Genomic DNA, 25,065 nt, shown 5'->3' with positions numbered 1-25,065 from the left:
ATCAGCTCTATACGATCATCCCAACCCTACGATTTGTGGAGGCAAAAATGGACGCGTAAAAACCTTCACAAATCTGTCCATTTTTGCCTCCACAGTTTGAAGGGTGGGGATGATCCTATGGAGCTGATTTTTTGGGCACACGCTATCAATGTGAGGGTCTATCAAATGAATGGTTTGGATCACCCAAACAATGTGGGCCCACTGTATTTTAACTCGTTGGTGTAGCTAAGTTAGCTACATGTATGTGTAGCTTCACTTAACTCATATATATATATATATATATATATATATATATATATATATATATATATATATATATATATATATCGGTATCGGTATCGGTATCAGACATGAGCGATATGACCAATATATCACCGATATATAGGGTCCTTCAAACCTTGGCCCTACATTGATGTTTATCACTCGTCGTTTTCTTTATATTGTGCAAGCATGCATAGTCCAGTATTTCTGAAAAAGTTTTGTACAGCCCACACCATAGGATGATCCAAGCTGCCCATTTTATGAACCGCTACGTAAATAGGTTGTGGCCCAAAAATCGTTTCCATCGGATGATCCCAACCCTCTGATCTATAGAGATTTCTATAATATGCAGTTCCTCTATAGATCGGAGGGCTAGGTCCTCTATAGATCGGAGGGTTGGGATCATCCTATGGTCGTATGCAAATGATTTTTTGGTCACAACCTATTTACGTTCCGGCCCATCAAATGGACATTCTTTTAAATAAGATCCCATAAAATAAAGCTCAAGAAAACAGCCAGAGCTTAAATTAGTGAATTAACTAACTAAAGAACCATTGATATGTGGTGGTCTTACTGATCAAACTAGAATCCCACACAGTAAACATGTATGAAAATTATGTGATCAAGACCATTGATCACACATGTATTGACCCATCCGGTATGAATATATATACTAAAGATGCCTTATTGATCAACGGTTAGGATCATCCAATTATGGTGTGCCCACCTACAAAGGTATAATAGTTGGGTATGAACTTCTCGGAGCACATTACCTAGACAGTGTATTAAGGTATAATAGTTGGAGAAATGCTAATATTAGTCTCTCGACTGAGATTTACATGTTTCAGTTATTTGTTGATTTTGGGTATGGCGTATTTGAGTAGTAATTGAGCCTAACTGAATCTCTGTCTACTTGATTTTGAAAGAATCAACGGTCAGAATTTTATAAAGGAAAGCTCTTGAATTGAGGGGCTTGGATTGAATATTTGGTGTACTGATCTCCTCTGATCAGAGCTCCCAAATGTGGCCTATAGTGTAGTTTGCGTAGGAAAAAGGCACATAATTTGAGCAACTGGGCTTATCAATTCCAATTGATAGCCACCTTCGTATTAGGGCTTTTATCTGCACTAGCATATTTTAACAATGGCAGTTAGCCTTGATCATGGCTTTTCCAATCTAATAAAGGTTTAAAAGAAAATGGCAGTACTCACATTAGGCTAGTGTAGATATCGGTGTCCTGGGGAATATTATTTAGACTACCATAGTTTGATAATGGCACTACTCAATTTTTTATACCCTTTTCTCATTAGCATTATGGTGGGTAAAATTGGAAAGTTGACCACAAAACGTGTTTAAAATGTTTTCCTCGAAAAATTTTTACTGTAAAATATTTAAACAGACTAACAGAGTATTAAAAGGAGTTTTGCTAAGTATGCTGATTAGATGCTGATAGCTTCTTTAGAATTGTAAAAGTCATGGAAAGCTAATTAAAAAGTGTAAAATAAAGTAGTGCCATTATCATAATATGGTAGTGAGGATATCAGTCCCTTTTATTCTGCCCATCCTCACAGAGAAACTCCAACGAACAACGACCTCTTTCAGAGAGGACTCTTATTCATCTTCTATGACTAACCTACTGGCAAATTGGGACAACTATCCATATAAAACTAGCAACCTTTTCTCAAAATATGAGAGAGAGAGAGAGAGAGAGAGAGAGAGAGAGGTGCGAGTCGTCCAATTTTCAGGTGACGCATTGGTTTTCACGCACGAGGCCACCGTGAGCGGCATATTAAATGTGATACTATACCATAAATGATATCCACACACTTCCTTTTGATAATGTAATTCTGATAATGGCACTCCGTATACACAAGCTGTCCCGGGGGGAAATAATGGTCCAACCATAGGCTGACATGTGGCAAAGGGCAACTAAGTAATCGTACCCAATTTGGCAAGTTCTAGACCAAGCCCTTGCCCTATCACAAATCGACACGTGTCCAGGGGTATCAAGGTATTCTCAGTCCTAATCCTCTTTTTAGCCTTCAACCATAAATAGCCTTCTAAGACTCAAAGATAAAGATTCGAATTTTCAAAACTTTACTATTCTTGTGCAAATTTCGATTATCAATTGCCGGTCACCGACTTAAGCTTCGGAGGGTCTTCCCGGAGTCAAACACTCCTGGTGGGCCTTCTAACTGTTTGCTCCAGTGCGCAGGCGATTTCTGCTCTTCCAACACTAACTCAACAAGTCACCAATTTTGGAAGCAATAGGGACATTGCAAGCTCACTTTTGCAGGAGAAAGCAACTACATCAGATGAATTAAATGAATAAGACAAAATTTGCTAAAAAGTGAGCCATTGTGGCCGTTGTTCCCTCATGCATAAGTGAGCTGCAGAATGGCTATCCACGAAATTGGATAGCAAATCCTTTTTTCGTAGAGAGAGTTACTACATAGGTTTGAAATTTTGGTGGGATCAGTTGGAGCTTTTGCTAAAAATTGAATTGGTATCTGCCGGAGACTCAATCTTATGGTAAGACTGACATCAAGTGCCAGGCGATGGCACTTAACAGTAAAGGGGGACAATTGCCCCCCTTAATTTTTTGGAAAAAAATATATATACCTTTATTTTTTAATATTTTTTAATATTTTTTTATACTTATCTCATTTTTAAAAAAATATGCCCCCATTTCCAATCATCCCTAAGATAGAAAATAAGTTTAAAATTTTAATTTTACCATTTTTATATCCTTTCCTTGTGCAAAATTTACTATAATTTTTGCCCCCTATGCAAAATTTCAGATAGAAATTTTTTCTATCTTAATTTTAAGATAGAAAAAAAAAATTACTATAATTTTTGCCCCCCTTTTGCCAAATTTCTGGCATCGCCCCTGACTGACATGAAGCATGACTTCCTTATTCTCTGACTCTTCCTCAGCTGAACCTTTGGGCATAAGAGTAGGCTGTTGGTCAGGCATGAATATGGCATTTTAGAAAAATGACCAAAGTACCAACTTAATCTGAGACAAAATTGGGTTGACCCGTAGGGTTCGTATTGAGCTAGGCCCAAGTTGCACCCCTATTTTATAGTGAGTATGATCGGGGTGCGATCACTTACACCAATCTTGAAGTGTTGGTAATGGGAGTTTTTATATGGTGTAAGCCCTTATAGTCCCTTATATTTCTAAAAGTATTGTACGGACCACATCAAACCGTGCATAAGATGGAACACAACGTAAATAGGTTGTTCCCCAAAAAATCATTTCCATAGGATAATCCCAGCCCTCCTTTATAATGTAGCTTTTAAATTTAAACATGTTTCCTAGTAGAAATGAGTTGTGAATAGAAGAAAGTCTGAAAAAATTAAAGAGGAATGTTAAACTCAAGGGTGCCCTTGCATAAGGTGCCCCCATCCATTGGGTGGAAGTCACTAAAGCGCATTTATGATAGCACCGGACCCAATCACATCCACATGCAACATGTGGGGCCCAGAAATCGGATGGTAAGAGAGGAATTTATATGTGGCAGATGGCCTGACCCTGAGATTTATAGTGGCTTAGAATGGATAGCATGGTATAGAAATTCCACAGAATGGAGGGTTCCGTTCATTCGAAAATTCTGAGTATAATTGATTATTAATGTCCACCCAATAAAAGATTAGAAGATTTCCGGGTCGGCAATCAACGTTCCTGATTCGGGTCAGTGTGGGCCCTCCAAACATCATCTGGTGGTCTTCACTCAAATCATGAAATTATGAACTATCAATAAGAGTTCAAGACTCGATTTGCAAGCAAATTTGGAAAACGGGTCCTTTCTCTTTCCCCCATTATTTCCCGAAAATAACATAACAATCATAAGAAGACCACTTCTTTGTGGTGAAAGGGAGACACAAACACAATGTGGTCACGCGTCTACACGTGGCTTTTCTCACGTGCCAGGTAACAAAGACTCAGCACTTGCGGCTTCGAACACGGAGCAGTTGGAATCTCTTGCTACATCACTCATAGCCCAAGGTGAGTGGGAGTGGTTATCAAATCTTTCTCATTTCATGCAGAACCCCTCTTCTTATTTTTCTTCTCTCTTTGTCAATCAGTTAGGACTTCCCTTTCATAGACAACAAGCCGAATCATTACACCCATTCTCTCCACTTGATTCATCTAATGACTGTTATTATTGTAATTAAAAGGAGTTGCTAGCTACAATACCTTCATGGGAAAATCCATCCATTGCTTTGTTATTCTCCAACCCCAATACCTTTACAGGCTCGGACTTATCATTTCCCCTACCGAAAATACGGAGTTGATTGAAATAATAACAACCGTAGTTACCGTAAACTTTCTAGTTGGATGGGAAGCTTACTTCGAAAGCTGAATTCTCTTCTCGTTTCTCAAATTTAAGAAAAGCGAGCTTTTCATATGTTTCCTTGTTTTTATTTGGGTGATTATTTTTTTCTTAAAAGAACGGTTTTCCTTATGATAATCTTGAAAGAGTATATTTAAAACTTAAAATTTTATTAAATTTCAAAAAAAAAAAAAATTATGCAGATTTTTATTGAGAAATTGAACATTAAATATGCATTCATAAAATATGAAAAACTATAAATCCCTAAAAGTCATAATTCTAATTAGTCTTGAACTCTTTGTTACTACTTATAACCTTTAACTTATATTAACCTTTCCTCCTCAACCTACTATAACTCTTATCTCTTCCTATATATGTTTCTTGTTCGCTTCCTGTGAGGTTTGCCACATGCTTCAAGTTGACTCTCGATCTCAGTTTGTGCATGTTTCCACTTTGCTTTCTTTGAAGATTTTTGCTTGCCACAGTTTCACTTTTCTAGACCTCTCACTTCCCTCTTCTATTTCCCCTGCTTCTTGCACTCACCTCCTACTTTGACCACTATGGTTGCAACACTGGTTTTACAATTTAATACGGAGGATTATTGGATGAAAATAGAGGAGAAATGTAGAACAGTATCATCCTAGTTCGTAGATAAGAAATCAGACAATAGACATTCAAAAATATGAATATCATTGTCCCATAATTTTAATTGCTCTAAAAATTTGTCCATACATCAAGGTATCCATAAACTATATTCAAATCCGAACTTGAGTCCCTACTCCTAATCAATAGTTGAAATAAAGCAAGAAGTATTATAAATAAAATGATAACAATGCATGATATTCTTCATCAGCCATTGTCATGTATCATATTCCTTCATTTTAACCATTTTCTAGGTGGTTACGGCACATAGATGGACCCCTTACCCTGGTTGGTTGAGATTCAACTTTGACGGTTCTAGCTTCGGCAACCAAGGCCAACGGGTACTGGAGGCCTTCTTAAAGACAAGATGAAGGACGAGACCTTGGACATTGTGGAGGGCCACCCAGTTAGGTTCCATCATATCTTGAGGTAGCTAGGCTAACAAAGAGGTGGACCACCTTGCTAGAGCCGGTCTGGATCGTCCATCTCTAGAGATTTTTTATTTCTTTCCCTATTTATGATTAATTATACTTCTTGTATCTATTTGATCCTCTTTGTATTCTCTATGTTCTCTAGACCGCTTTGTATTCTCTATGTTCTCTAGACCTCATCAGTCGTAAGATCTTTTCTTCCTTTTAATAAAACTAGTAAAAATGCACGTGCATTGCACGTGCAATAAATTTCGCGTAAGAATAACTACAAATTAAGTAATGGCCTAAAAATAGCTGTAAAACCTATAGAAGTGAGATGTATGCATTTAGATAGGCATAAGCACAAATGAAAATTTTTTTATGATAAAGACCATTTGGCATGTGAATTGGTACAAACATTTAGCATAAGTACACCCTAAGACAATGTGATTAAGAAGACTTCACAAAGGAAATTTATATTAATTAACCTACAATAAAGTTGAGAGCTTATTTCTTAGATGGATGCATATAAATAAAAGAAAAAGAAATAAATCGAAGAGAAAATGCAAGTATTGGCGTATTTTCAAAAGAAAAAAAGAAGAAGTATGAGAGACATACATTGGCAAGTCACTAAATAACTAAATGATGTGTTAATATGAAGATGACAAATTAAGAAGAAAGTAAATGTAAACTATAAAATATACATTCTTAGTTTTGCCAGAAAATAGAGTTTCACAATCATTCATTGCCAATGCATTGACCGATTTTTTATCCCCTTTGACAAAGATTGGACTGCATCTATGTCAATGAATCTATGTCATTGAGATATGGTACCAATTGTTGACCACCTCAACTATAGCCGGGTTGTTTTGGATTTTGAGAAGCAATAGTGAGTCACCAATAATCAGTTTGTAACTTACAAACGGTTCTCAAAATCCAAACTAAATAAGGACTAACAATTAACAAAGGGAGCTGTTATCCGCACTACTATATCCTGATGATCACACTCGTCACTTTATTAAAGTACGGTATGGCCCGCACCATAGGATTACCCAAACCGTCTATTGTGGACTGTGGAGACTATTTCAATGTTGAACCCGTCAGGTTCGGGTTGAACTCGACCCGCGTGGGAACATCCAAGTAACAACGATGGTTTCAAATTATATAGTGCTAATGTCCTCACTACCATATTTTGAAATGATACTACACCGTATTTTGATGATCGCACTCCTTACTTTATGAAAATGTACGGTATGGCCCGTAACATAGGATGATCCAAACTGTCCATTAGATGGGTCACTGCCTACATAGGTGGTGCCCAAAAATAATTTTCATCGGTTGATCCGAACCCTCCGATCTATAGAGGGTTATAGGTTGATCCGAACCGTCCATGTGATGGAACACAACATCAACCGATTGTGCCCATAAAATCATTTCCACAGGTTGATCCTAGCCCTCCAATCTATATAGGCTGATCCTAGCCCTCCAATCTATAGAGGTTTTCATAATTGTTATTCCTCTTAAGGTGCCCGGAATACGTCAATATTTTGCAAGTGTCCTAAATGAATAATATCAAGTAGTTCTTTCGTCATACTCATATGTCTTTACCTATTCTTGGTACTTTTTTCCGTAATTGTCATAGACAGCTACCCATGTCGGTACTTTTCGTATGTAGATTACGATTTTACCTAAAGAAAGTAGGTAATATCATAACGTCTTATTCAAGAGAATAGGCATAATACAAGTGGGATATAGATGGAATTTTTGGCAAAGGGTGGAAGAAAATAACGCAAGATTATGCCTTTATATATGTAGATGTAGATTACGATTTTACCCTAAAAAAAGTAGGTAATATCATAACGTCTTATTGAAGAGAATAGGCATAATACAACTGGGATATAGATGGAATTTTTGGCAAAGGGTGGAAGACATTAACCCATCAATTTGCCTTTATATATAGTAGTTAGATTAGATTCCATTATTTTAAAAAAGAACATTTTCTAAAGACATAAAAACTTGCAAAACTAAAAAATAAGTAACTCTAATCTTCTTGGCTAATTCTATCAATTTTGGTCCATACTTTAAAAATCCATAGAAATACTTGTAGATCTTGAAAATATCTCCCTCTAATATTAATGTAGACCTTTGAGAAGTGTATGCAGCATCGATTGCATCAGGAACTCTTATGGTACATGGAGCATTTTTTGCAACTGGTTGTTTGTATAAGAGAAACCCTAGTGAAGGAGCTAACTTGGTGACTGAAAAACTTTGTGATGAGACACCTTATGATATCTAAATCCTTCAAAACCTAGAGCATTTAAGTCCATGTTTAGCAGCAATGAATAATATTTTACATGGAATATTATCTTACCCAATGGTGAGGATGACAGAAGATGGAGAGACCTGAGAGGGACTGAGCAAGGAGTGGGTAAGGAAAGGCTGAAAACAAGAAAAATAAAATAAAACTCCACTCAAAACATGTTTTTTTTCCTGTTTTTTAGCCACTTCTCACCCTCTCCTTACTCATGCCCTCTCAAATCACTCCTCTTCCCAATCTCTCCCTAACCCTCTCTCACCACTTGATTAAACTAATGTTCTATGTAAAAATGTTTCATGGGTGCCAAACATGGCCCAAGTATCGGATTAGTGGACATGGGTAAGAGATAAACCTCGTATATTCCTGATTTATATCTTATTATAGTTTACTATTTGGGCAAGTAGATGACGCTAGATTAATGATTCACAGGTTGACAAAAGAATATAATGTCCTAAACAAAAGCACATCATATCTTAGGATATCTCTACTCCGTATCTTAGGTTTCAATGATCCTTACCCACATGTCCACAAAATGATCCTTACCCACATATCTTAGGTTTTTGTTGTACATGATCCTTACTTAATTTAGGGTTATGTGATCTCATACTCGATTCCTACCGCCCCCACATGTATCTAGCTAGGAAGCATACGAGACATGACCTTTCGAGGTAACCCTTTTGATCGATATAGAGACAATCGACTATAAGGTGTGGTCAAGGCTAAATGATACTATTATTTGTTTAATTAAATGAAACATATTCCCTTAGGCCATATTTCGATTACAAGAAAACACTTCTGATTGTGAGAATAAATTTCGTTTACACAATTTTTCAGATAATTCCAAGTAACAACTTTCTATTGTTTGGTTTGCCAAGCTTTGAATGTAAAAAAAAGTCTTGGAAAAATGTTTGGTTATTTACGAAGCCTAGAATTGAAAAAGATTATAAAAAAAAAGGTTTCCTGCGATTTTTTGGCCAATAGGCACTCCATTTGAGGCCACATTGAGATTCAATTGGTCAAAAAGTTAAGATGGACCCACATGAAAACGCCAATGGAAATAAGTTTAGAGTGGCCCACATGGAACGGTCCAATGCCAAATAAAGATTGTCCAAACACTGTGCCTATGACCAATCCTTAGGCCATGTTCGTTTTGAATTTTGAGAATTGATTTTGATTCCAAAACTGATTATTGGACTCAAAATAAATGCAATTTTGGGTCAAATAATTAGTATTCGTCTGAAAATTAGTTCTCAAAATCCTAAACGAACCGGTCCTATCATTCACCCTGGAACGAGCATGCATGATGCCAAGTCACCAAAGGCCCTGTTCGTTAGTTTTAACTCTGGGACCAATAATCAGTTTTGAACTCAAAATCGATTCCAAAAATCGAAAACAAACGGGGCTTAAATTTTCTCCCGGGTTGCTATATTTAGAAAGAAGTCAGCCAAAGGAACAAACTGGAGACCATTAATTCAATAATCACTTCATTAGTGATTAGAAGGCTACCCACTCAGTTTGTCCCTTTATTCATCTAGAAGATTTGCTCCTATATGAACTCTAAAGTCTTTTTTTTTGGTTGGGTTTGTTTAGGGTAGTCCTGGTTTAGGGCTTCGTGGATTCGTAGGACACCCTTCATGGATTCGAAGGTTTATTTAATCAGTCTTGACGGTGATCAACCCCCAACCCATTCTTCGCCAACCAATTAAGCTAGTGGGCCCACGTGCTACCAATAGTAAAAGGGAAATGATAGTCACTCCTTATTCTTGCCCAGGCCACCCATTGTATTGGACAAATAATAGTCATAAATATACTTGAGGGGTTGGCCCATGAGAGAAAAGAGAGCGAATTTATCACCTCCCTAGTGAAATTACAAATTGTAGGCCCAACTAATGCTTCCAACCTGCTAACAAATGGTAAAAAAAGTATCATTTATCAGTCTCTCTCTCTCTCTCTCTCTCTCTCTCTCTCTCTCGTATTATATGATGCACACAAAACCTTGTCTTTGCTAAATCTTAACCGTTAAGAGGTCACATGCCATTGGCAATGCACTGTTTTTTTGTAGCATCCCAACTGTTAAATGTGTTTGGGACCAGATCGATGAGAATATGAATAGAAGTAGTTCAAAATCCATCATAAAAAATTGGCATTACAGTCCAAAACTACTATAACAAGACATTTGGGGAAAATGGAATCTCGCTTTTTAAATGTGAAAAGGCCGTACTTGGTAGTTCTGCTGGTGCCTGCTCCCATTTGGCAAATGATTCCTTTTGATTTAGGATGATCGAGTTTGTCGTGTGGGATTTGCTAGGAAATTCGCCTGGTTGTTGTATGTGAGAGCAGCCACCTCATATGAATTAAATGAATAGACAAAATCTGCTTAAAAGTCGTTATGTACGTTCTCTTCCAATTTCTTAACTAGTTTTCTGCCTAACAGCAATCATTTACCATGTGATTTGCTTGTTACCTATTTTTGCCCGTCGTGTTCGATTGGTCTCTTGTTTCCAAGTCATTGGAGACTTGGTTTTCTTATTCGAATAGGAAATACAGAGGAAATAGAGTCTTAGATTTTGGCTGGGGGTGGAGGCATTGTAAGAGATTATCTTGGCAAGGTTGGTTTTACTTTTGCTCATTTCTATGGTATTACTTTAAATATGGTAGCTGAAACTAGAGCCTTATTAGGCTTTATCAATATCTGGGCTGAATTTGATAACCATCTCCCAAGAGACACGAGAGGGGCTGTTAGATGTGATGAGCTCTGGTATTCCCAATATTTGAGTTAGATAAGTATTTTATATCGTGGTGTGGTTTCTTTAGTATTTTGTCTGGGTTTTAGAGGCAAGGTGACATGTCTTCTTTAAATAGGGGTGGCCCAGTGCACAAGTCTCTCGCCATTGCAAGGTCTTGGGAGGGCTAGATGTACACAACCCTACTCCTGCTTTGCAGAGATCAAGGCTGTTTTCGTGACTCGAATCCGTGACCCCATCTAATTAGAGACTTAGAAAACTGTGGAATTTCTCTTGGAGTTTCAGAGTAAGAGAGAGAGAGAGAGAGAGAGAGAGAGAGAGAGAGAGAGGACCCACCCACATGAGAAGATGATTATCAGAGCCATGTAATTACTGAGAGAAATAAAACAGATCTTGTTTGATTGGGCTTATATCGTGGGAGGCCCCACCCACATGAGTTCAACTGTCACTGCATCCGACTGGGCTCCACTATGCGCAAGCGATTGCATTGCTTCTATTTTGGATTTTCTTTCCATTGGGTCAGATGAGTCTGGCCACAGCTAGAGAAATCAAATGAATCATGGCAAGAAGTTCCCAAGAAAAGTTACCTCAGGTGCTCACAAAGAGCCTAATATAGTCCTATCAAATTAGCTGATTATGTAACTCACAAGTATTGATCATTTCGATCTCTTACGTAGTGTTCGTCTATCCTATATTTTGAAAGATCACCCTCGATCTCATATGTTCCGAGTTAAGGATGGCATATCATGCCCATAATTATATCATCTCTCTCTTTATCAAATAAACCGCGGGTAGGGGTCCCAGCCAAACCCCATCTTACCCATACAAAATGAGTCTGACCATAGCCTTCTCCTAGAAAGAATATAATCACTGGAGCGGATTATCTTTTCTACTGTGAGGGTGAACGGTGGTTGAGGGACAAAAGTTGTCGTCTTTAGAAGGTTGGAGATACAGCATAAAGATCTTAAGAGATTTAATGCGTCTTTCAGGGTTAGTTCACTTTGGCTTACTTGGAATCCGGTCTGAGACCACAATAATTTTCTTTAAAAAAAAAATAAAAAAAAAATTACCCGTCCAAAGTGGACCCCACCACTTGCCTTGAGTTTTCGTGGGTGGAATCTAGTGGGCCCACTCCCTATCTCAATCTATAATATGATAAAATTCAACCATAGAGAGAGGGTCTTCATCGTGTGTGTAAACGTTATTACAATATCTAATACAGAAAGATACAGACTACCAAGACAATCTCGTGAAGTTTACAAGAAAATCAAAGTCTCATTTTTTTTTAATAGTCAGAAAACCTAACTGTCAATTTTAATTAGGTTCAAAGACTATAGGAAGTTGCATTCCTTTCCTTTTCAATGTTGAGAACCTAGAGTCCTAGACAACACAAGTAAGTGACAAGTAGCCATGTTATTTTCTTTCTTCTTCTACATTGTTTCTTTACTTCTTTTCAAAGACCCCACACAAGTTCTCTAGATTTCAAACAAGGATTAACATAGTACAATTTTAATAAGTTATTACATCGGTCCAATGGACAGGTCTGCCTATAGAAAACGATGGTAATGCAGAAAAGCATTGCAAATCTTGTGTATATTAATATTACTATTAGCATAAAATGTGTCTTGTTCATTCGCAACAAAATATTTTCTTTCTGTGTCGGTAAAAAAAAAACATGTTGTGTATTACGCAAGTTACAAGAATAAATCAAATCCCTAAAGTGTGGGATTAATAATGAAGGAATAAATGAAAAATAAATCAATTTCTAAATACATACTGCACACGAGTTGACTTTTCAATATTGCATGAGATGACTTTCTAATATTGTTGTTGCCAAATACGTGAAATCGATCTTTCTAATATTGTAGATGCGTGAAATCAAGTCTTCCAATATTATTGTTTCAAATATTGCCGAGCTTTCCAATATTGTAGTTGCCAGTATTGTCGAATGTGTTGTTGGTGGTGCAAGGATGTTGATCATGCCCGGCTTCCAAATGAGGCGATGAGAATTGTCAATTTCGAGTGACTTCGTAAAGACATCGTCCAGATGTAAAGGAGCGAGTTCGGTTTGGAGCTATCCAAACTAAACTTTTTTAGATGAAAATCAATTTTGATATGTTTGGTTCATTCATGAAACAGGATTAGCGGCGATATGTAAACTAGCCTGATTGTCACAGTGAAGAAGAGATGGGTGGAGATGAGGTACGCTTAAGTCACAAAATAAATAGGGCAGCCAAGATAATTCACAGATAGTAGAGGCCATTAAGCGAGACTCTGCTTCAGCTGAGGAACGTGAAACTACCAATTGTTTTTTTTGTCTTCCAAGGGAATGGGTTGTCACCAAGGAAGATACAAAATCCGGTAGTAATGTGATTTGGAGATTTCCATTAGAAGGGAAGAAAATGTCTTTGCTAGGAGAGTTCTTCAAGTAGCACAAAACACGTGTGGCAACATCAACATGTTGTTGGTGAGACATGTGCATGTATTGACTCTTCAAATTAACTGAATAAGTAATACCTAGCCTCATTATACTTGGATAGATAAGCTTACCAACTAACCTTCTATAAGAAGAGGGGTCAGAAATAAGTTCTCCATCATAAACATTCAATTTCAAATTTTGCTCCATTAAAAAGTCACACACTCACACGTATGTATTTATGTTGATTGAGAGAAATACCCTTCGTGTAGAGAGCAACCTCGATGCCTAAAAATATATTAACAAGTCGAGATTCTTTAAATAAAATTTGGTGCGGAGAAATGATTTGAGATCTGCAATGGCGATAGTGTTGTTTCTTGTGACAACAATATAACATAGACCAAAATGAAGGTGTTGTTTCCAGAAGCTCAGCTTTTGGAGGAGTGATTGGTTGTTTCACATGGTATCAAAGCTATTTGCCTTACTGTATGTTTTGGGTTCAACACCCAACAACTCCTTGATATTAAAAATCCACGTGTAGATTAATTAGTTGTTTGGCAGTGCATAACAGTATAATAAGAGTTTTATAACCCCTTCATCTCTGAGGATACCATCTCCCTACATAAGAAATGATATGTGCATTCCCTTGTTTTTATAATAGCACTCCTTTCTTTATTTGGCACTTCTCTGAATATCTGGTGATAGTCTCTTTGGGAATTATAAGAACAAGAGAGCTTGGAAACTAATTAAAATTAGAATTTTTATATGGTGTAAGCCCTTATAGTCCGGTATTTTTCAAAAAAGTACTGTACGGACCACACTATAGGATGATCCAACCGTCCATGTGATGGGTCACAATGTAAATAGCTTGTGCACAAAAAATCATTTCTATTGGATGATCGCAACCCTCCGGTCATAGAGGTACTTCATATTATGGAAACTTCTATAGATCGAGGGCTAGGTTCATCCTATGGAAATGATTTTTCGGGCACAACCTATCCACACTGTGACCCATCATATGGACGGTTTGGATCATCCTACAGTGTGGTCCGTACAGTACTTTTTGAAAAATATGGGACTATAAGGGCTTACAACATATAAAATCTTAATTAGAGTTTTGACACCAAGTCATTCAGGATATTAGATGTAGAGCATAAATAGGTAGATTTCTCCAGTTATTTCCACTCTGCTAGAGGGCCCACTTGGCCGGAAACGACATTTGGAACATAGTTCTTCAAAAGTACTGATTGTTTGAGAAGCCAAGAAAGTCAGAATCGTCGGTGCAAGTCATAGTTGAATCCAGTTCATGTCTACCAAACCCCGATGAAAAATATAAATGATAGAAGAGAATCTCATCATCAGCAGTAGATATGAAGTTAACTCGATCTGCCACTCTCAGTACACATTAAATCACCTTGCAAGCAGATCAATCACGAAGAAATAGAAAGCATACAACTGCATTTCTATGGAAAGTGAGTTCTACAAAAGTGACAGGATCTAATAGTCTTGCTCATGAAAGCCCACAAAACATTCTCAATAGAATGAAACAAACATTGAAAATTGCCTTTTTTCATCATAACTTGAACAAACTTTCCTCTGAATGCTGACAATTCACATCCTATAACTACAATCCGTATTTAAAAAAAAACAAGCACAAAATGCCAAACACATCTTGAATTACAAGACTGGAAAAGGAACAGGAGATTCCTGAACTCGAAGAAATCTCCTCGTTCATGATCCAATTTGGAAATTGCCAAACAGTTTTTCATCACTGGTAGATATGGTGTTGATCTAATGTCTGACTACAGTGTAATATCAAGCATAAAAGCTGCACCCAAGATGTAAATGTGGGGCAACAGAGATTACAGTGACAGCATTTTCATAATTTTTTATAATTCAAGGCATTTGGGTTTCCATGAGTACATGACTGGCTAAAGTTATTTCAAACTTCTGTCTAATATTTGTCATTTGCATTGAGAACATTTATACCTGAAAATATAATTTTTGAAAACTTGATGATTATAAAATTCTATAGAAACAAACCAACAAAGAGAAAAAACAAAAGATTGGTTCACACACATATCTAATCCACCACTCATGCAGGTGAGAGCTTCCTTTACATTTCAATTCTGGATGGCACATGAAAATGGCAAGAGATAACAATAACAGAATGGTGAGTCATATGAGTATCAGGCTCAACGCATACCCATTTTTAGCCATGTACAAAGGAAAGATAAAAGAAACCACTTTGAATTTCAAAATTTTATAGAAATGCAATTGACGGCATACAAATGCTCCATGTTTTGGCTCCCTTTCAGCAATTAATCTCCCTAATTAGAAAATTTTAACTGGCCCATACAAACCATAGTTACCGGAAACTTCTTGGTTGGATGGGAAGCTAGCTTCCCCAGAAACGCGCTTCGGAAGCTAATTTCTTGGAAAGCTTACAAAGAACTTCGCTTCAGAACTATAAAATCAAGAGAGCTTGGAAAGTATTTAATTTGCTCCTAAAAAGCTAATAATTTCTCCTTTTTATAATACCAAAGAAGTATATTTAATAAAATAGTGCATTTAAAACTTGAAAACTCATCTTTTGTTAATTTTCTAGTAATTTCACTAAACTTGGATGTTTTACAATGAAGAAATGAGTGTTTAAATAGAACACTCAAAAGGATAAACATAGAAAGATATAATCTCAATCTAATCTACTTTCCTAACAAACCTACCTACATCATTTTGCCCCCAAATCAAACCTAATATTCTAATTTATTTAGCTTGCCCCATCTAACCTACTTACTAATTTGACCTAATTTCCTCATCAAACCAAATTACCACATTTAACCAACATGCCTAATCTACCACCATGAGAGTAATCTAGCCGTCCGCCCGGCCACCATCGCTCCTACATTCTCTTTCTCAAATTAACACCACTAGTACTGTCTTCCTTACCAGCTTCATTAGTTTCAATCTCCTTGCATCCTTAGCATAATTCCTTAGCATTCATGTTCAATCTCCTAGCATTCTTTTCTCATCTAATTTTCAAGACTTTTTTGGTTGCCTTCAATAACCCCTCATCTTCTTGAATGCACCCCTCTCATCATCTTGTGCCAATTACACGGTCTCTTTATTTTGCTGTCAAGACCTTTACAAATTTTTTAAAAAAAAGGATTTGCATTTTCAAAACACATATTTGATATTTGCACACTTTTTCCCAATGTCCAATTTTCTATCGATAATTGTTGCCACCACTCGTAGCTGTTATTTGTCGCTTTCTCTTCTATTTCTTTCCTCTCTTTCTTTATATTTTTGTCTTTCGCCTATTTCGGTTGAGGTACCTCTTTATGGTGCGTGCCCGAAATAGGAGCTCTACTCAGTTGAGGGGCCTCTCTCCTTGAGGTTCGTGCCTGAGAGAGGAATTTCTCTCTTTCATAAGGATCAGTATCTCATGCTGACCGGTGAAGTATGCCCATTGAAGCTTTCTTTTGCCCATAGAGGCCATTTCTTGCCCATTCCGGCATTCGTCCATTGTGACTCATTTCTTGCCCATTCTGGCATTGGTTCATAGTGACCCATTTTCAGAAGGTTCGATATTCTAATCGGCCTAATGACTCGCCCATTCAGGCTTGAGTCCAATCCAGTTCATTGAAGCTCTTTGCGGCTCACCTTTTAATGCAACACATTCTTCAACTACAGGCGGCCATCATCTTCAACAATATTGGCAACATACATCAAGCAGACATCAATTGTGATAACGTGCAATAAAATTGGCAAATTTTTACATTTTTTGGGGGATATTCATTGTAATCAAACGTATATCAATTTTCAAACCATATACGTTTGAGGGGGGCATGTTAGAATATGAGAGATCTCACCAATAGGTTAGATTAGGCAACTATGGTTTGATTAGGTAGAATAAAATCTCATCTTCTAAGATTTGATTTGGATTAATTGGGGAAGATTATGGAGGCAGGCTAGATTAGGTATTGAGATTATCTTCTCATATCTTGTCAAATTTCTTTCAATAAATCTTGTCATACTAGTTTATATGTTTATCCTCTTGAGTGTTCTATATTATATAAACACTCATTACGCTTGATTGTAAGATAATATTTTACATCTTTACGTTATAAATAAATATTATTTGGATCTTTTTCAAAAAACTTAATATTAAATATACATGAATTAAACATGTAAAACTGTAAATTCCTAAAACTTATAATTCTAATTAGTCATGAAATGTCCGTTTCTTTTTGTAATCCGTAACTATATTAACCACTCCTCCCTAACTTACTATAATCCTACTCTTTCTATGTACTTTTTCACTTCCGATGAGTCTTATTATATGCTTCATGTTTACTTTCAACGATGCTTCTCATATGTTCTCCATTTACTTTCTTTAGTTTTTTGCTTCCCGCATTTTATCTTTTCCAAACCCCTCACTTCGTGCTTTCACTTCTCGCAATCGCATCCCACTCTGATAACTAAGGTACAAACCAATAGAAACATTGTACCAAAAATTGATCCATGGAAAGTACTCAAATAAGTGGGTGGCAATTTTTGCACTTCTTCACACTTTGTACGACTCTCAGACTGTACCCATACCCATCTTTAGCCAAGCAAAAAGGATAGATGAAACAAACCACTTTGAATTGCAAAATTTTACAAAAATTCACTTGATTTTTTTTATTTACAAAAATGCATTTGATAGCAAACAAATACTACATGTTTTGGCTCCCTTCCAGCAATCTCTCTATTTAGAAAGTTTTAACTGTCCCGTGCAATTCATTGTGAATTGTACAAACCAATAGATTGTGGCTAAAATTGATCCATAGAAATCATTGTGAGTTGTAAAAACCAATAGAAACATCGTAACTATAAATTGATACATGGAAAGTTTTCAAATAAGTTGGTGAAAAACTATCGTGTTCAATGGAGATGAAGAATGAGATGCTTCAAGGTGCGTTACAATTATCGTCTCCCTGAAGACAATTTTTGCACCCACCAGTTGAAGAATAAGTGTGTAAACTGTTTCTACGGAATTCCCTCCAAGATGCATTGAAGTCTAGTCACAATTGACTGATATCTATCGACATAATGCACTAATGACAATAGAAGTGAATAAAACAAGCCTAATGATAAAACTAATCTTTGTTTCTGCAGAAAGATGCAAAAGAATGAATCAAAAAGACCTCTGAAAGCTTTAGAAATCACAATCTTCGTATTGTGAGTTCGTATTCTATTTGCAATGGTGAATTTGCAGTCTTAATATAGATTATAGACGTACTGTGGCTTTTCACCATCGATTGGCGTGGGTTCAAATCTGACCGCTAGATCGCAACTCTACAGTCCAAATCGACTCCAGATTGTAACCTTTGGCTAGATTCCTAACTGTCATTAAGTGGCAAGTTCCTATAAGCCTTTAAACCATGCACCTAAAGACATTTCATATTGCCTCCTCAAGGCAAATGACTTTATTAAGATTGGATGGCACTACCGAGATAAACGCTAGAGTAGTTGTAGAAAACAATTGTTGTTCGGAGATAATTTGACATCTTAAGAAGAATTATAAGACAAAATGAGTGTAGTTTTTATTGTTAATTGTTATAAAATGGGTAGGGGAAAAAATACTGCGGACAATATCCCTCCCAAATTGTTCAGTGTAAAACCCCGCAATATATAGGTGACAATGTTCACACCAAAATAATAATGATAAATATCCTCTAAGACAAAAATGAAAGTATAAAACTTCAAGACCCTAAAAAAATTCCAAGGTCTTGAACTTAGTCAGTTCATAAGTGATCATCAAGTTGTGTAATTTCATGTCACAGATTCCATTCATGAACAAATGTCATGAGAAATAAGACACTGTTGGTTGATCATGCCTCTCTTGAGCATCTTGTTGGTTGATCATGCCTCTTATGAGCGACTTGATTATTGAGAGATACTCCCAAACATCATCAAGTGGGTGGCGAGGGGAAGGGGGTACGTATAGAGAGATTTGCTGATATGATAAGAGGGGATTTTAGATCATAATGAGGTGCATGCTCCTTGCTTTCATGCGTATAGGTCGGCTAATGAATTGACTCATGGTGGTGTCACCAGAGGGGATCTTGTTATTCGTGATAATTCCCCCTTAAGTAGCTTTTGTCATAACACCTTACTCACGCCTTCGTTTTTTCTATTTCTTTTGTGTAAAACGTTTTCATAGTTAAAATATAGAAATAATGCAAGCCTTAATGTCCCATCTACCAATCAATTCCGTGGAATATTTCTTCATGGTGGACAGACATGACCTTAGACTCTCTTTCAAAGACAATGAACCTCATCATAGCTGCAATTACGTCCACTTATTTCACCTAATGACAATTATTAGTGCAATTAGCATGGAGTTGTTAGCTACCTCTGTGACAAATCCATTTATTGTTTTGTTATTGTTCTCCTAAGCCCGTCCTTTTTTATATAATTAACATCGTACGGATTCTTTGATATAATCGATTAGTATTATATTTCTACAACCACCTCATGGGTCCAGAAATAGAGTCATATCTAACAATACAATATACTTTTGCCTTTTTAATATGTGGAATGGAGAAATTTAGATGATCTTGTCAAACTAATCACCAATTAACGTTATGTGATTGCTGACCAAATGGTAAATCATGCTAGAAATCTATTCCTCTTTGAAAATAAAAAAGGAAATTTGGTCAGATGGTACCTCAAAATATCTGAAATAGTGAGATTGACCCCTTGAATTTCAAACTTGTCATAGGGTTCCATTTTGCTTTTCCTGACAAGGTTTTTGACCGAAATACCTTCCGCCCTCAAAATACACGTTAAGCCATTAAAAAAAGGGATAAAAAAGTGTTGCCTTCTTTTTCTACCAACCCTTTACCTTCCCCAATCCCCATTAACGCCTGGAACAAAAAAAAGGAGAAAAATGTGAGTTTTATTTTTTCCATCTTAGTTTGTGCTTGTAACCCCTAATATCTCATTTAATGTGTTTGATAACTCTGTCTTTTTATGATGGTGTATAAGGGTGTATTAAAGGTTCATAAGTGTTGTTAATGTTTGATAGCCCTACCATTGAGTTGAACCCTTGCTATGTATTTAATAACTGCCGTGATTAGGGTTGTCTAAGGGTTTATAAGGGTTGATAAGTGTTATTAATGTTTGATGGCCCTACCATTGAGTTGAACCCTTACTAGGTATTTCATAACTGCCGTGATTATGGTTGTCTAAGGGATTATCCAAAAAATAATCCGTTATTTTTTTGCTTTGATAATCCCATAGAAAACCCCCGTTTAGGTACTAGAAACCACCTTTTAGTCCATGACCCTATTTTATTTCAATCTGTCATATTGAAAACACCCTAGATAAGCTCCATTAAGCCATAACTTTATAGCCCCTTTTAGAGTCTTGAAGTTTATGTTAGAGAGTTTAGAACCCCTATGTAAAATTATAGAAAAATGCTCGAATCAATGGTTTCTCTTCTTTTACACTATGATAGACATTTAAATGATGAGGTTTCTTGGGACTATGTCGGGGGGACGTAGACATTGTTATCGATTTTCCGCCGAATTAATTTTGATGAATTTCTAAGTGCAATCCAAAGAAGAATTGGTATAATATAAATGAATGTTTTACTATCGATCAAATGTCGATACGTTGTTGATCCATATATAATCACTTTAATCGACGTTAATGATGATGATGTCCTTCAAACAATGTTGAGGAAGTTTGACAGAGACATGCAATTCTGTGATGATATACATAACGAAAATCATAAGTGAGAACGGTATTAACTCATTGAATTCGTCAATGCTTCTCCCAAACAATGTTTGTATTAGTAGAACCTCTATTAATCCTAACATTCCATCTACTTCGATTCCGCTCCAAGAACGTGCACGCGAACAGAAAAATGTCAAACTTCGCCCGCGTTTTGAAGTGGACTTGCAAAAAGACTATGAAAGTGAATTTGTAAGTGAAGAGATCCTTGATACCAGTATAGGAGGTGGTCCAGGAGAACCCAACATAAGGTACTTTTGTTCTTTGGTAATCTTTCAAGACTTCCGTAGTTCAAATTATGAATTAATTATATGGATTGATGCTGATTATATATTTTCGAACTATACATTTCTCGATTTGACTTAAATGAAACATTGGTAAGTAGTTTGCGTGTTAACCATGTTACCGGAGGTATATATGAGTTACAAAATATTGGAGATCAACGCAGCATAAGGTATTTTTGTTCTTGTAACGACCCGATTTCCAGAACCAAGCCGTTACACCTATTTGACAAATTCACCTGATGTTCTTTATGAGCAGCGGAAGTATTCTCAATAATGAAATCCATTTAAAATTTTAAACTCACTCTGTTCTAAATTAAGGACCTAGCATCCCAAATAAAATTTATTACAGTCCGAAATTAAATACTTAAACTGAGTCTAAATACGACAGGTGACCCATCTGTCACTCCACCCTCTCTATTTATTTCCCATTCCCGCTTTATTTATATGTCTTCGTTTGCGAAGGCTCCCTCTTCTACTAATCCTGTGGAGGGAAATGTAGCAACGTAAGAGCAAGGAAAAAGGCTCACGACATAAAAGAAACAGTACAATAACCATAAAAATTTCAATGATCAACATTAGAATCCATTTTAAACTATACAGTTTTTCAAATAAATCAAATTTGGAAATAAATCAAGTAATATGAACTCTCATCCTTACTGTGATTCCCAATATGTTCTCTCCCCCAATAGTCATACGGTCATTATGGCCATTATGGCAATTCCCCAATTACCCTGACTCTGGCCGTCAACTATTGACCATCAAGGAACCTCCGCCCCCTAATGAGACGTGCTCCTTTCTAGGATTTCCTTTGGGTCACCTTCCACCCGAGGATTTTCTTTGGGTCACCTTCCACCCGAGAATCTCCCCAATAGTCATACGGTCATTATGGTCATTATGGCAATTCTCAATTACCCTGACTCTGGCCGTCAACTATTCTCTCACCCTTCATTTCAACCTAGAATGGCATGCAGAATTTATGCAAATTTTGCTTTCTGAATGAATATGAAACTTTGCTTTCTGAAATGAAATTCTAAAGAAATATGGTATTGAAGATACTTTTACCTTCTAACACAGTCACATATCAAATAATCATAGGAATTACACTGAATTACCGTTATGAAGCGAGTCCATATTCACTTGCCTGAATGTACGTGGAAAGGATCGTGCAGATGAGAATTTCACGAAAGCAACGTGAGAAGTACCCTTTTCACACGAAAGCAACGTGAGAAGTACCCTTTTCAAATTCTGATGTTTCCTGTGTTCAGTGTTCTTTCTATCAAATTCCTTTCTGATAATATTCCCTGTGTTCTTTCTATCAAATTTAAGATCATGTGGGCCCCGCATGCTACTATTCATGTGGGCCCCGCATGTCACTATTCATGTGGGCCCCGCATGTCACTATTCATGTGAGCCCCATCATGTCACTATTTATGTGGGCCCCGCATGTCACTATTCATGTGGGCCTCATCATGTCACTATTTATGTGGGCCCCGTATGTCACTATTCATTTCACCATAAGTTGATAAAGTTTACTTTACGGTTACTATGCTAGCATTTCACCGTTAAGTATATAGGTGGTAGAACCAACCATTACTTTATCCATATAGGTGGTAAAACCAACCATTACTTCAAATAAAATATAGGTAGGTGGTAGAACCAACCATGAAAGAGATCATTAAATAATTTAGGTGGTAGAACCAACCATTGAAAGAGATCATTGCTTTCAAATAATTTTAGGTGGTAGAACCAACCATGAAAGAGAGACTATTATAAAAGACTTACTTGGTAGTGGATTTCCCTTTTCCTTCTTTTCTCTCTCTCTTCCCTCTCTTTCTCTTCCTCTTCCTCTCTCTCTCTCTCTTTTCCTCTTCCTCTCTCTCTCTCTCTTTCCTTTTCTTCTTATTTTCTTCTTCTTCTTCTTCTCTTCCTCTATTTATAGACATTTTTTTGCATAGTACTTTTGCATAGTACTTTTGCATAGTAAAGACTATTTATTATTTTAATATTATTTCTGTCGGTCAATAGTATTTTTGCATAGTACTTTTGCATAGTAAAGACTATTTACTATTTTAAATTATTATTTTCGTCGGTTAACAGTACTTGCATAGTAAATAATATATTTTTTTATTATTAATTTCGTCGGTCAATAGTATTTTTGCTACTATTTACGATTTGTTTATTATTATTTTCGTCGGTGCGATGATATTTCCGTTTTCCACTAGATGTGGGACCCGTTGATGTGGGACCTACTTGTGTGGGACCCGCTTGTGTGGGTCCTACTTGTGTGGGACCCGCTTGTGTGGGACCCGCTGATGTGGGACCCGCTGTTGGTGGGACCCGTTTGATGTGGGGCCCGCTGGTCGTGGGACCTACTTATGAATAGTACTTGGTGGGTCCTACTGTGAATAGTAATTATGAATAGTCTTATTCTGAATAGTACTTATGAATAGTAATTTGCATAGTAATTTTGCATAGTATTTTTAATATATATTTTTACCGGTTATTACATTCTACCCCCCTTAATGAAAATTTCGTCCCCGAAATTTACTATTCTAGAAGAACAAGGAAATGGGGCGTCGCATAGGCTATCAATTATCATAGCTCACAAACTTGAGCTGAATATGGGATGTTCTTGGTCTCTGAGGTTTCACTCTCGGAGTCACTATCTTCTATTATGATGACCTAAAGTTCCTGCCTTTTAGTTCCTGCCTTTTTACCCTGAGTGACTCCTGAACAGATGTCCCAAATATTTGCCTCCTATCACTTAACTAGCTTCTTTCCCCCCCTTACAAATCCTACCATCTCATATCTAACTTTTCGCAGGCTTACTTTTCGCAGGCTTACTTTCAGTTATACGAATAATAAAATTGTAAGGAGAATAGTAATTAAAATCCTGACCTTCAGTTATCGCAGTAGATGCCTTAGCACTGTCGTTAACGAGTGCAAAGAAACGATTTCCTGACCCTCCTTGCGCTTTCTCATCTTGACTCAGAGGGCGATATTGGTTTCTCTTCTCTTGATTTTGCGGCTGGTTCTGATTACCCCTCCACTGATTCTGCTGAGGGGCAGACTGTCTCAGAGTTTGAGGCTGATGTTGGGATGGGGTCCCATTTTGCTGTCTGCCCAACCTAGGGCAGTTGTACTGTTTGTGGTTAGGGTCCCCACAGTAATAGCATACATCCCTGCCCCTCAAGCATTGACCCGTATGTCTCTTTCCGCAAGTTGGGCATACTGGAACAGTATAACTCACATTCTCATTCTCATTCTCCGACTTCTGCTTCTTTAGAGGTGGTGGTTGATTTCGGTTCGCAGAGGATTGTGCCCTTGCAGCCGAAACAATTCTTTCGCTTCTCTCTGCGACTTCCGCCTTCGCACAGGCCTCTGCTAAGGTCTGAGGATTAAGGATAATAATGCTGGCCATAAGGGTGGGGCGGAGCCCGTCCACAAATTTCCTTACCCTATCCTCCTCAGTGGCGGCATAACCTGGGGCATAGCGGAATAGAGTCCTGAATCTTGCCCCATACTGGGCCACCGACATCCTTTCTTGCTTCAGTGCTGCGAATTCTTCAGCCAGTGAGTCCTTTACATGTGCAGGAAAGAACTGGGCATTAAATCTCGTCTTAAATTGGCTCCAAGTCTCGGTGGTCGCCGTCGGGTAATTCTGTACAGTGGTTCTCCACCAGACTCCTGCCTCGCTAGTGAAAAGAAATGAGGCCAACCTAATTTTCTGTTCATCATCGCACGCCATGACATCAAAGATGCGTTCCACGCTCAAGATCCAGCTGTCGGCTACCATAGGATCTCCCACCCCAGTGAATTCAGGAGGGTGATAATCTCTGAACTGACGATGGAGTTTGGTAGGATCT

At 37.2% G+C, this 25,065-nt stretch overlaps 1 long non-coding RNA gene across 1 annotated transcript; it reads right to left on the bottom strand.

The window, feature by feature from the left end:
- Positions 1 to 21,461: 21,461 nt before the first annotated feature.
- Positions 21,462 to 23,519, bottom strand: LOC143876582 (uncharacterized). Its single transcript, XR_013250423.1, has 2 exons — positions 22,982 to 23,519; positions 21,462 to 22,454 (listed from the first exon to the last, which is right to left on the bottom strand). It is a non-coding gene; the product is annotated as an uncharacterized LOC143876582 (long non-coding RNA).
- Between the last annotated feature and the right edge of the window lie 1,546 nt (positions 23,520 to 25,065).

This window comes from Tasmannia lanceolata, unplaced genomic scaffold (genome assembly GCF_043159265.1).
Source record: "Tasmannia lanceolata isolate RefF3 unplaced genomic scaffold, GAP_Taslan_0.1 ptg000005l, whole genome shotgun sequence".
NCBI lineage: Eukaryota > Viridiplantae > Streptophyta > Magnoliopsida > Canellales > Winteraceae > Tasmannia > Tasmannia lanceolata.
Note: the sequence above shows the minus strand (reverse complement) of the source record. Positions and strands in the feature narration are given on the sequence as shown.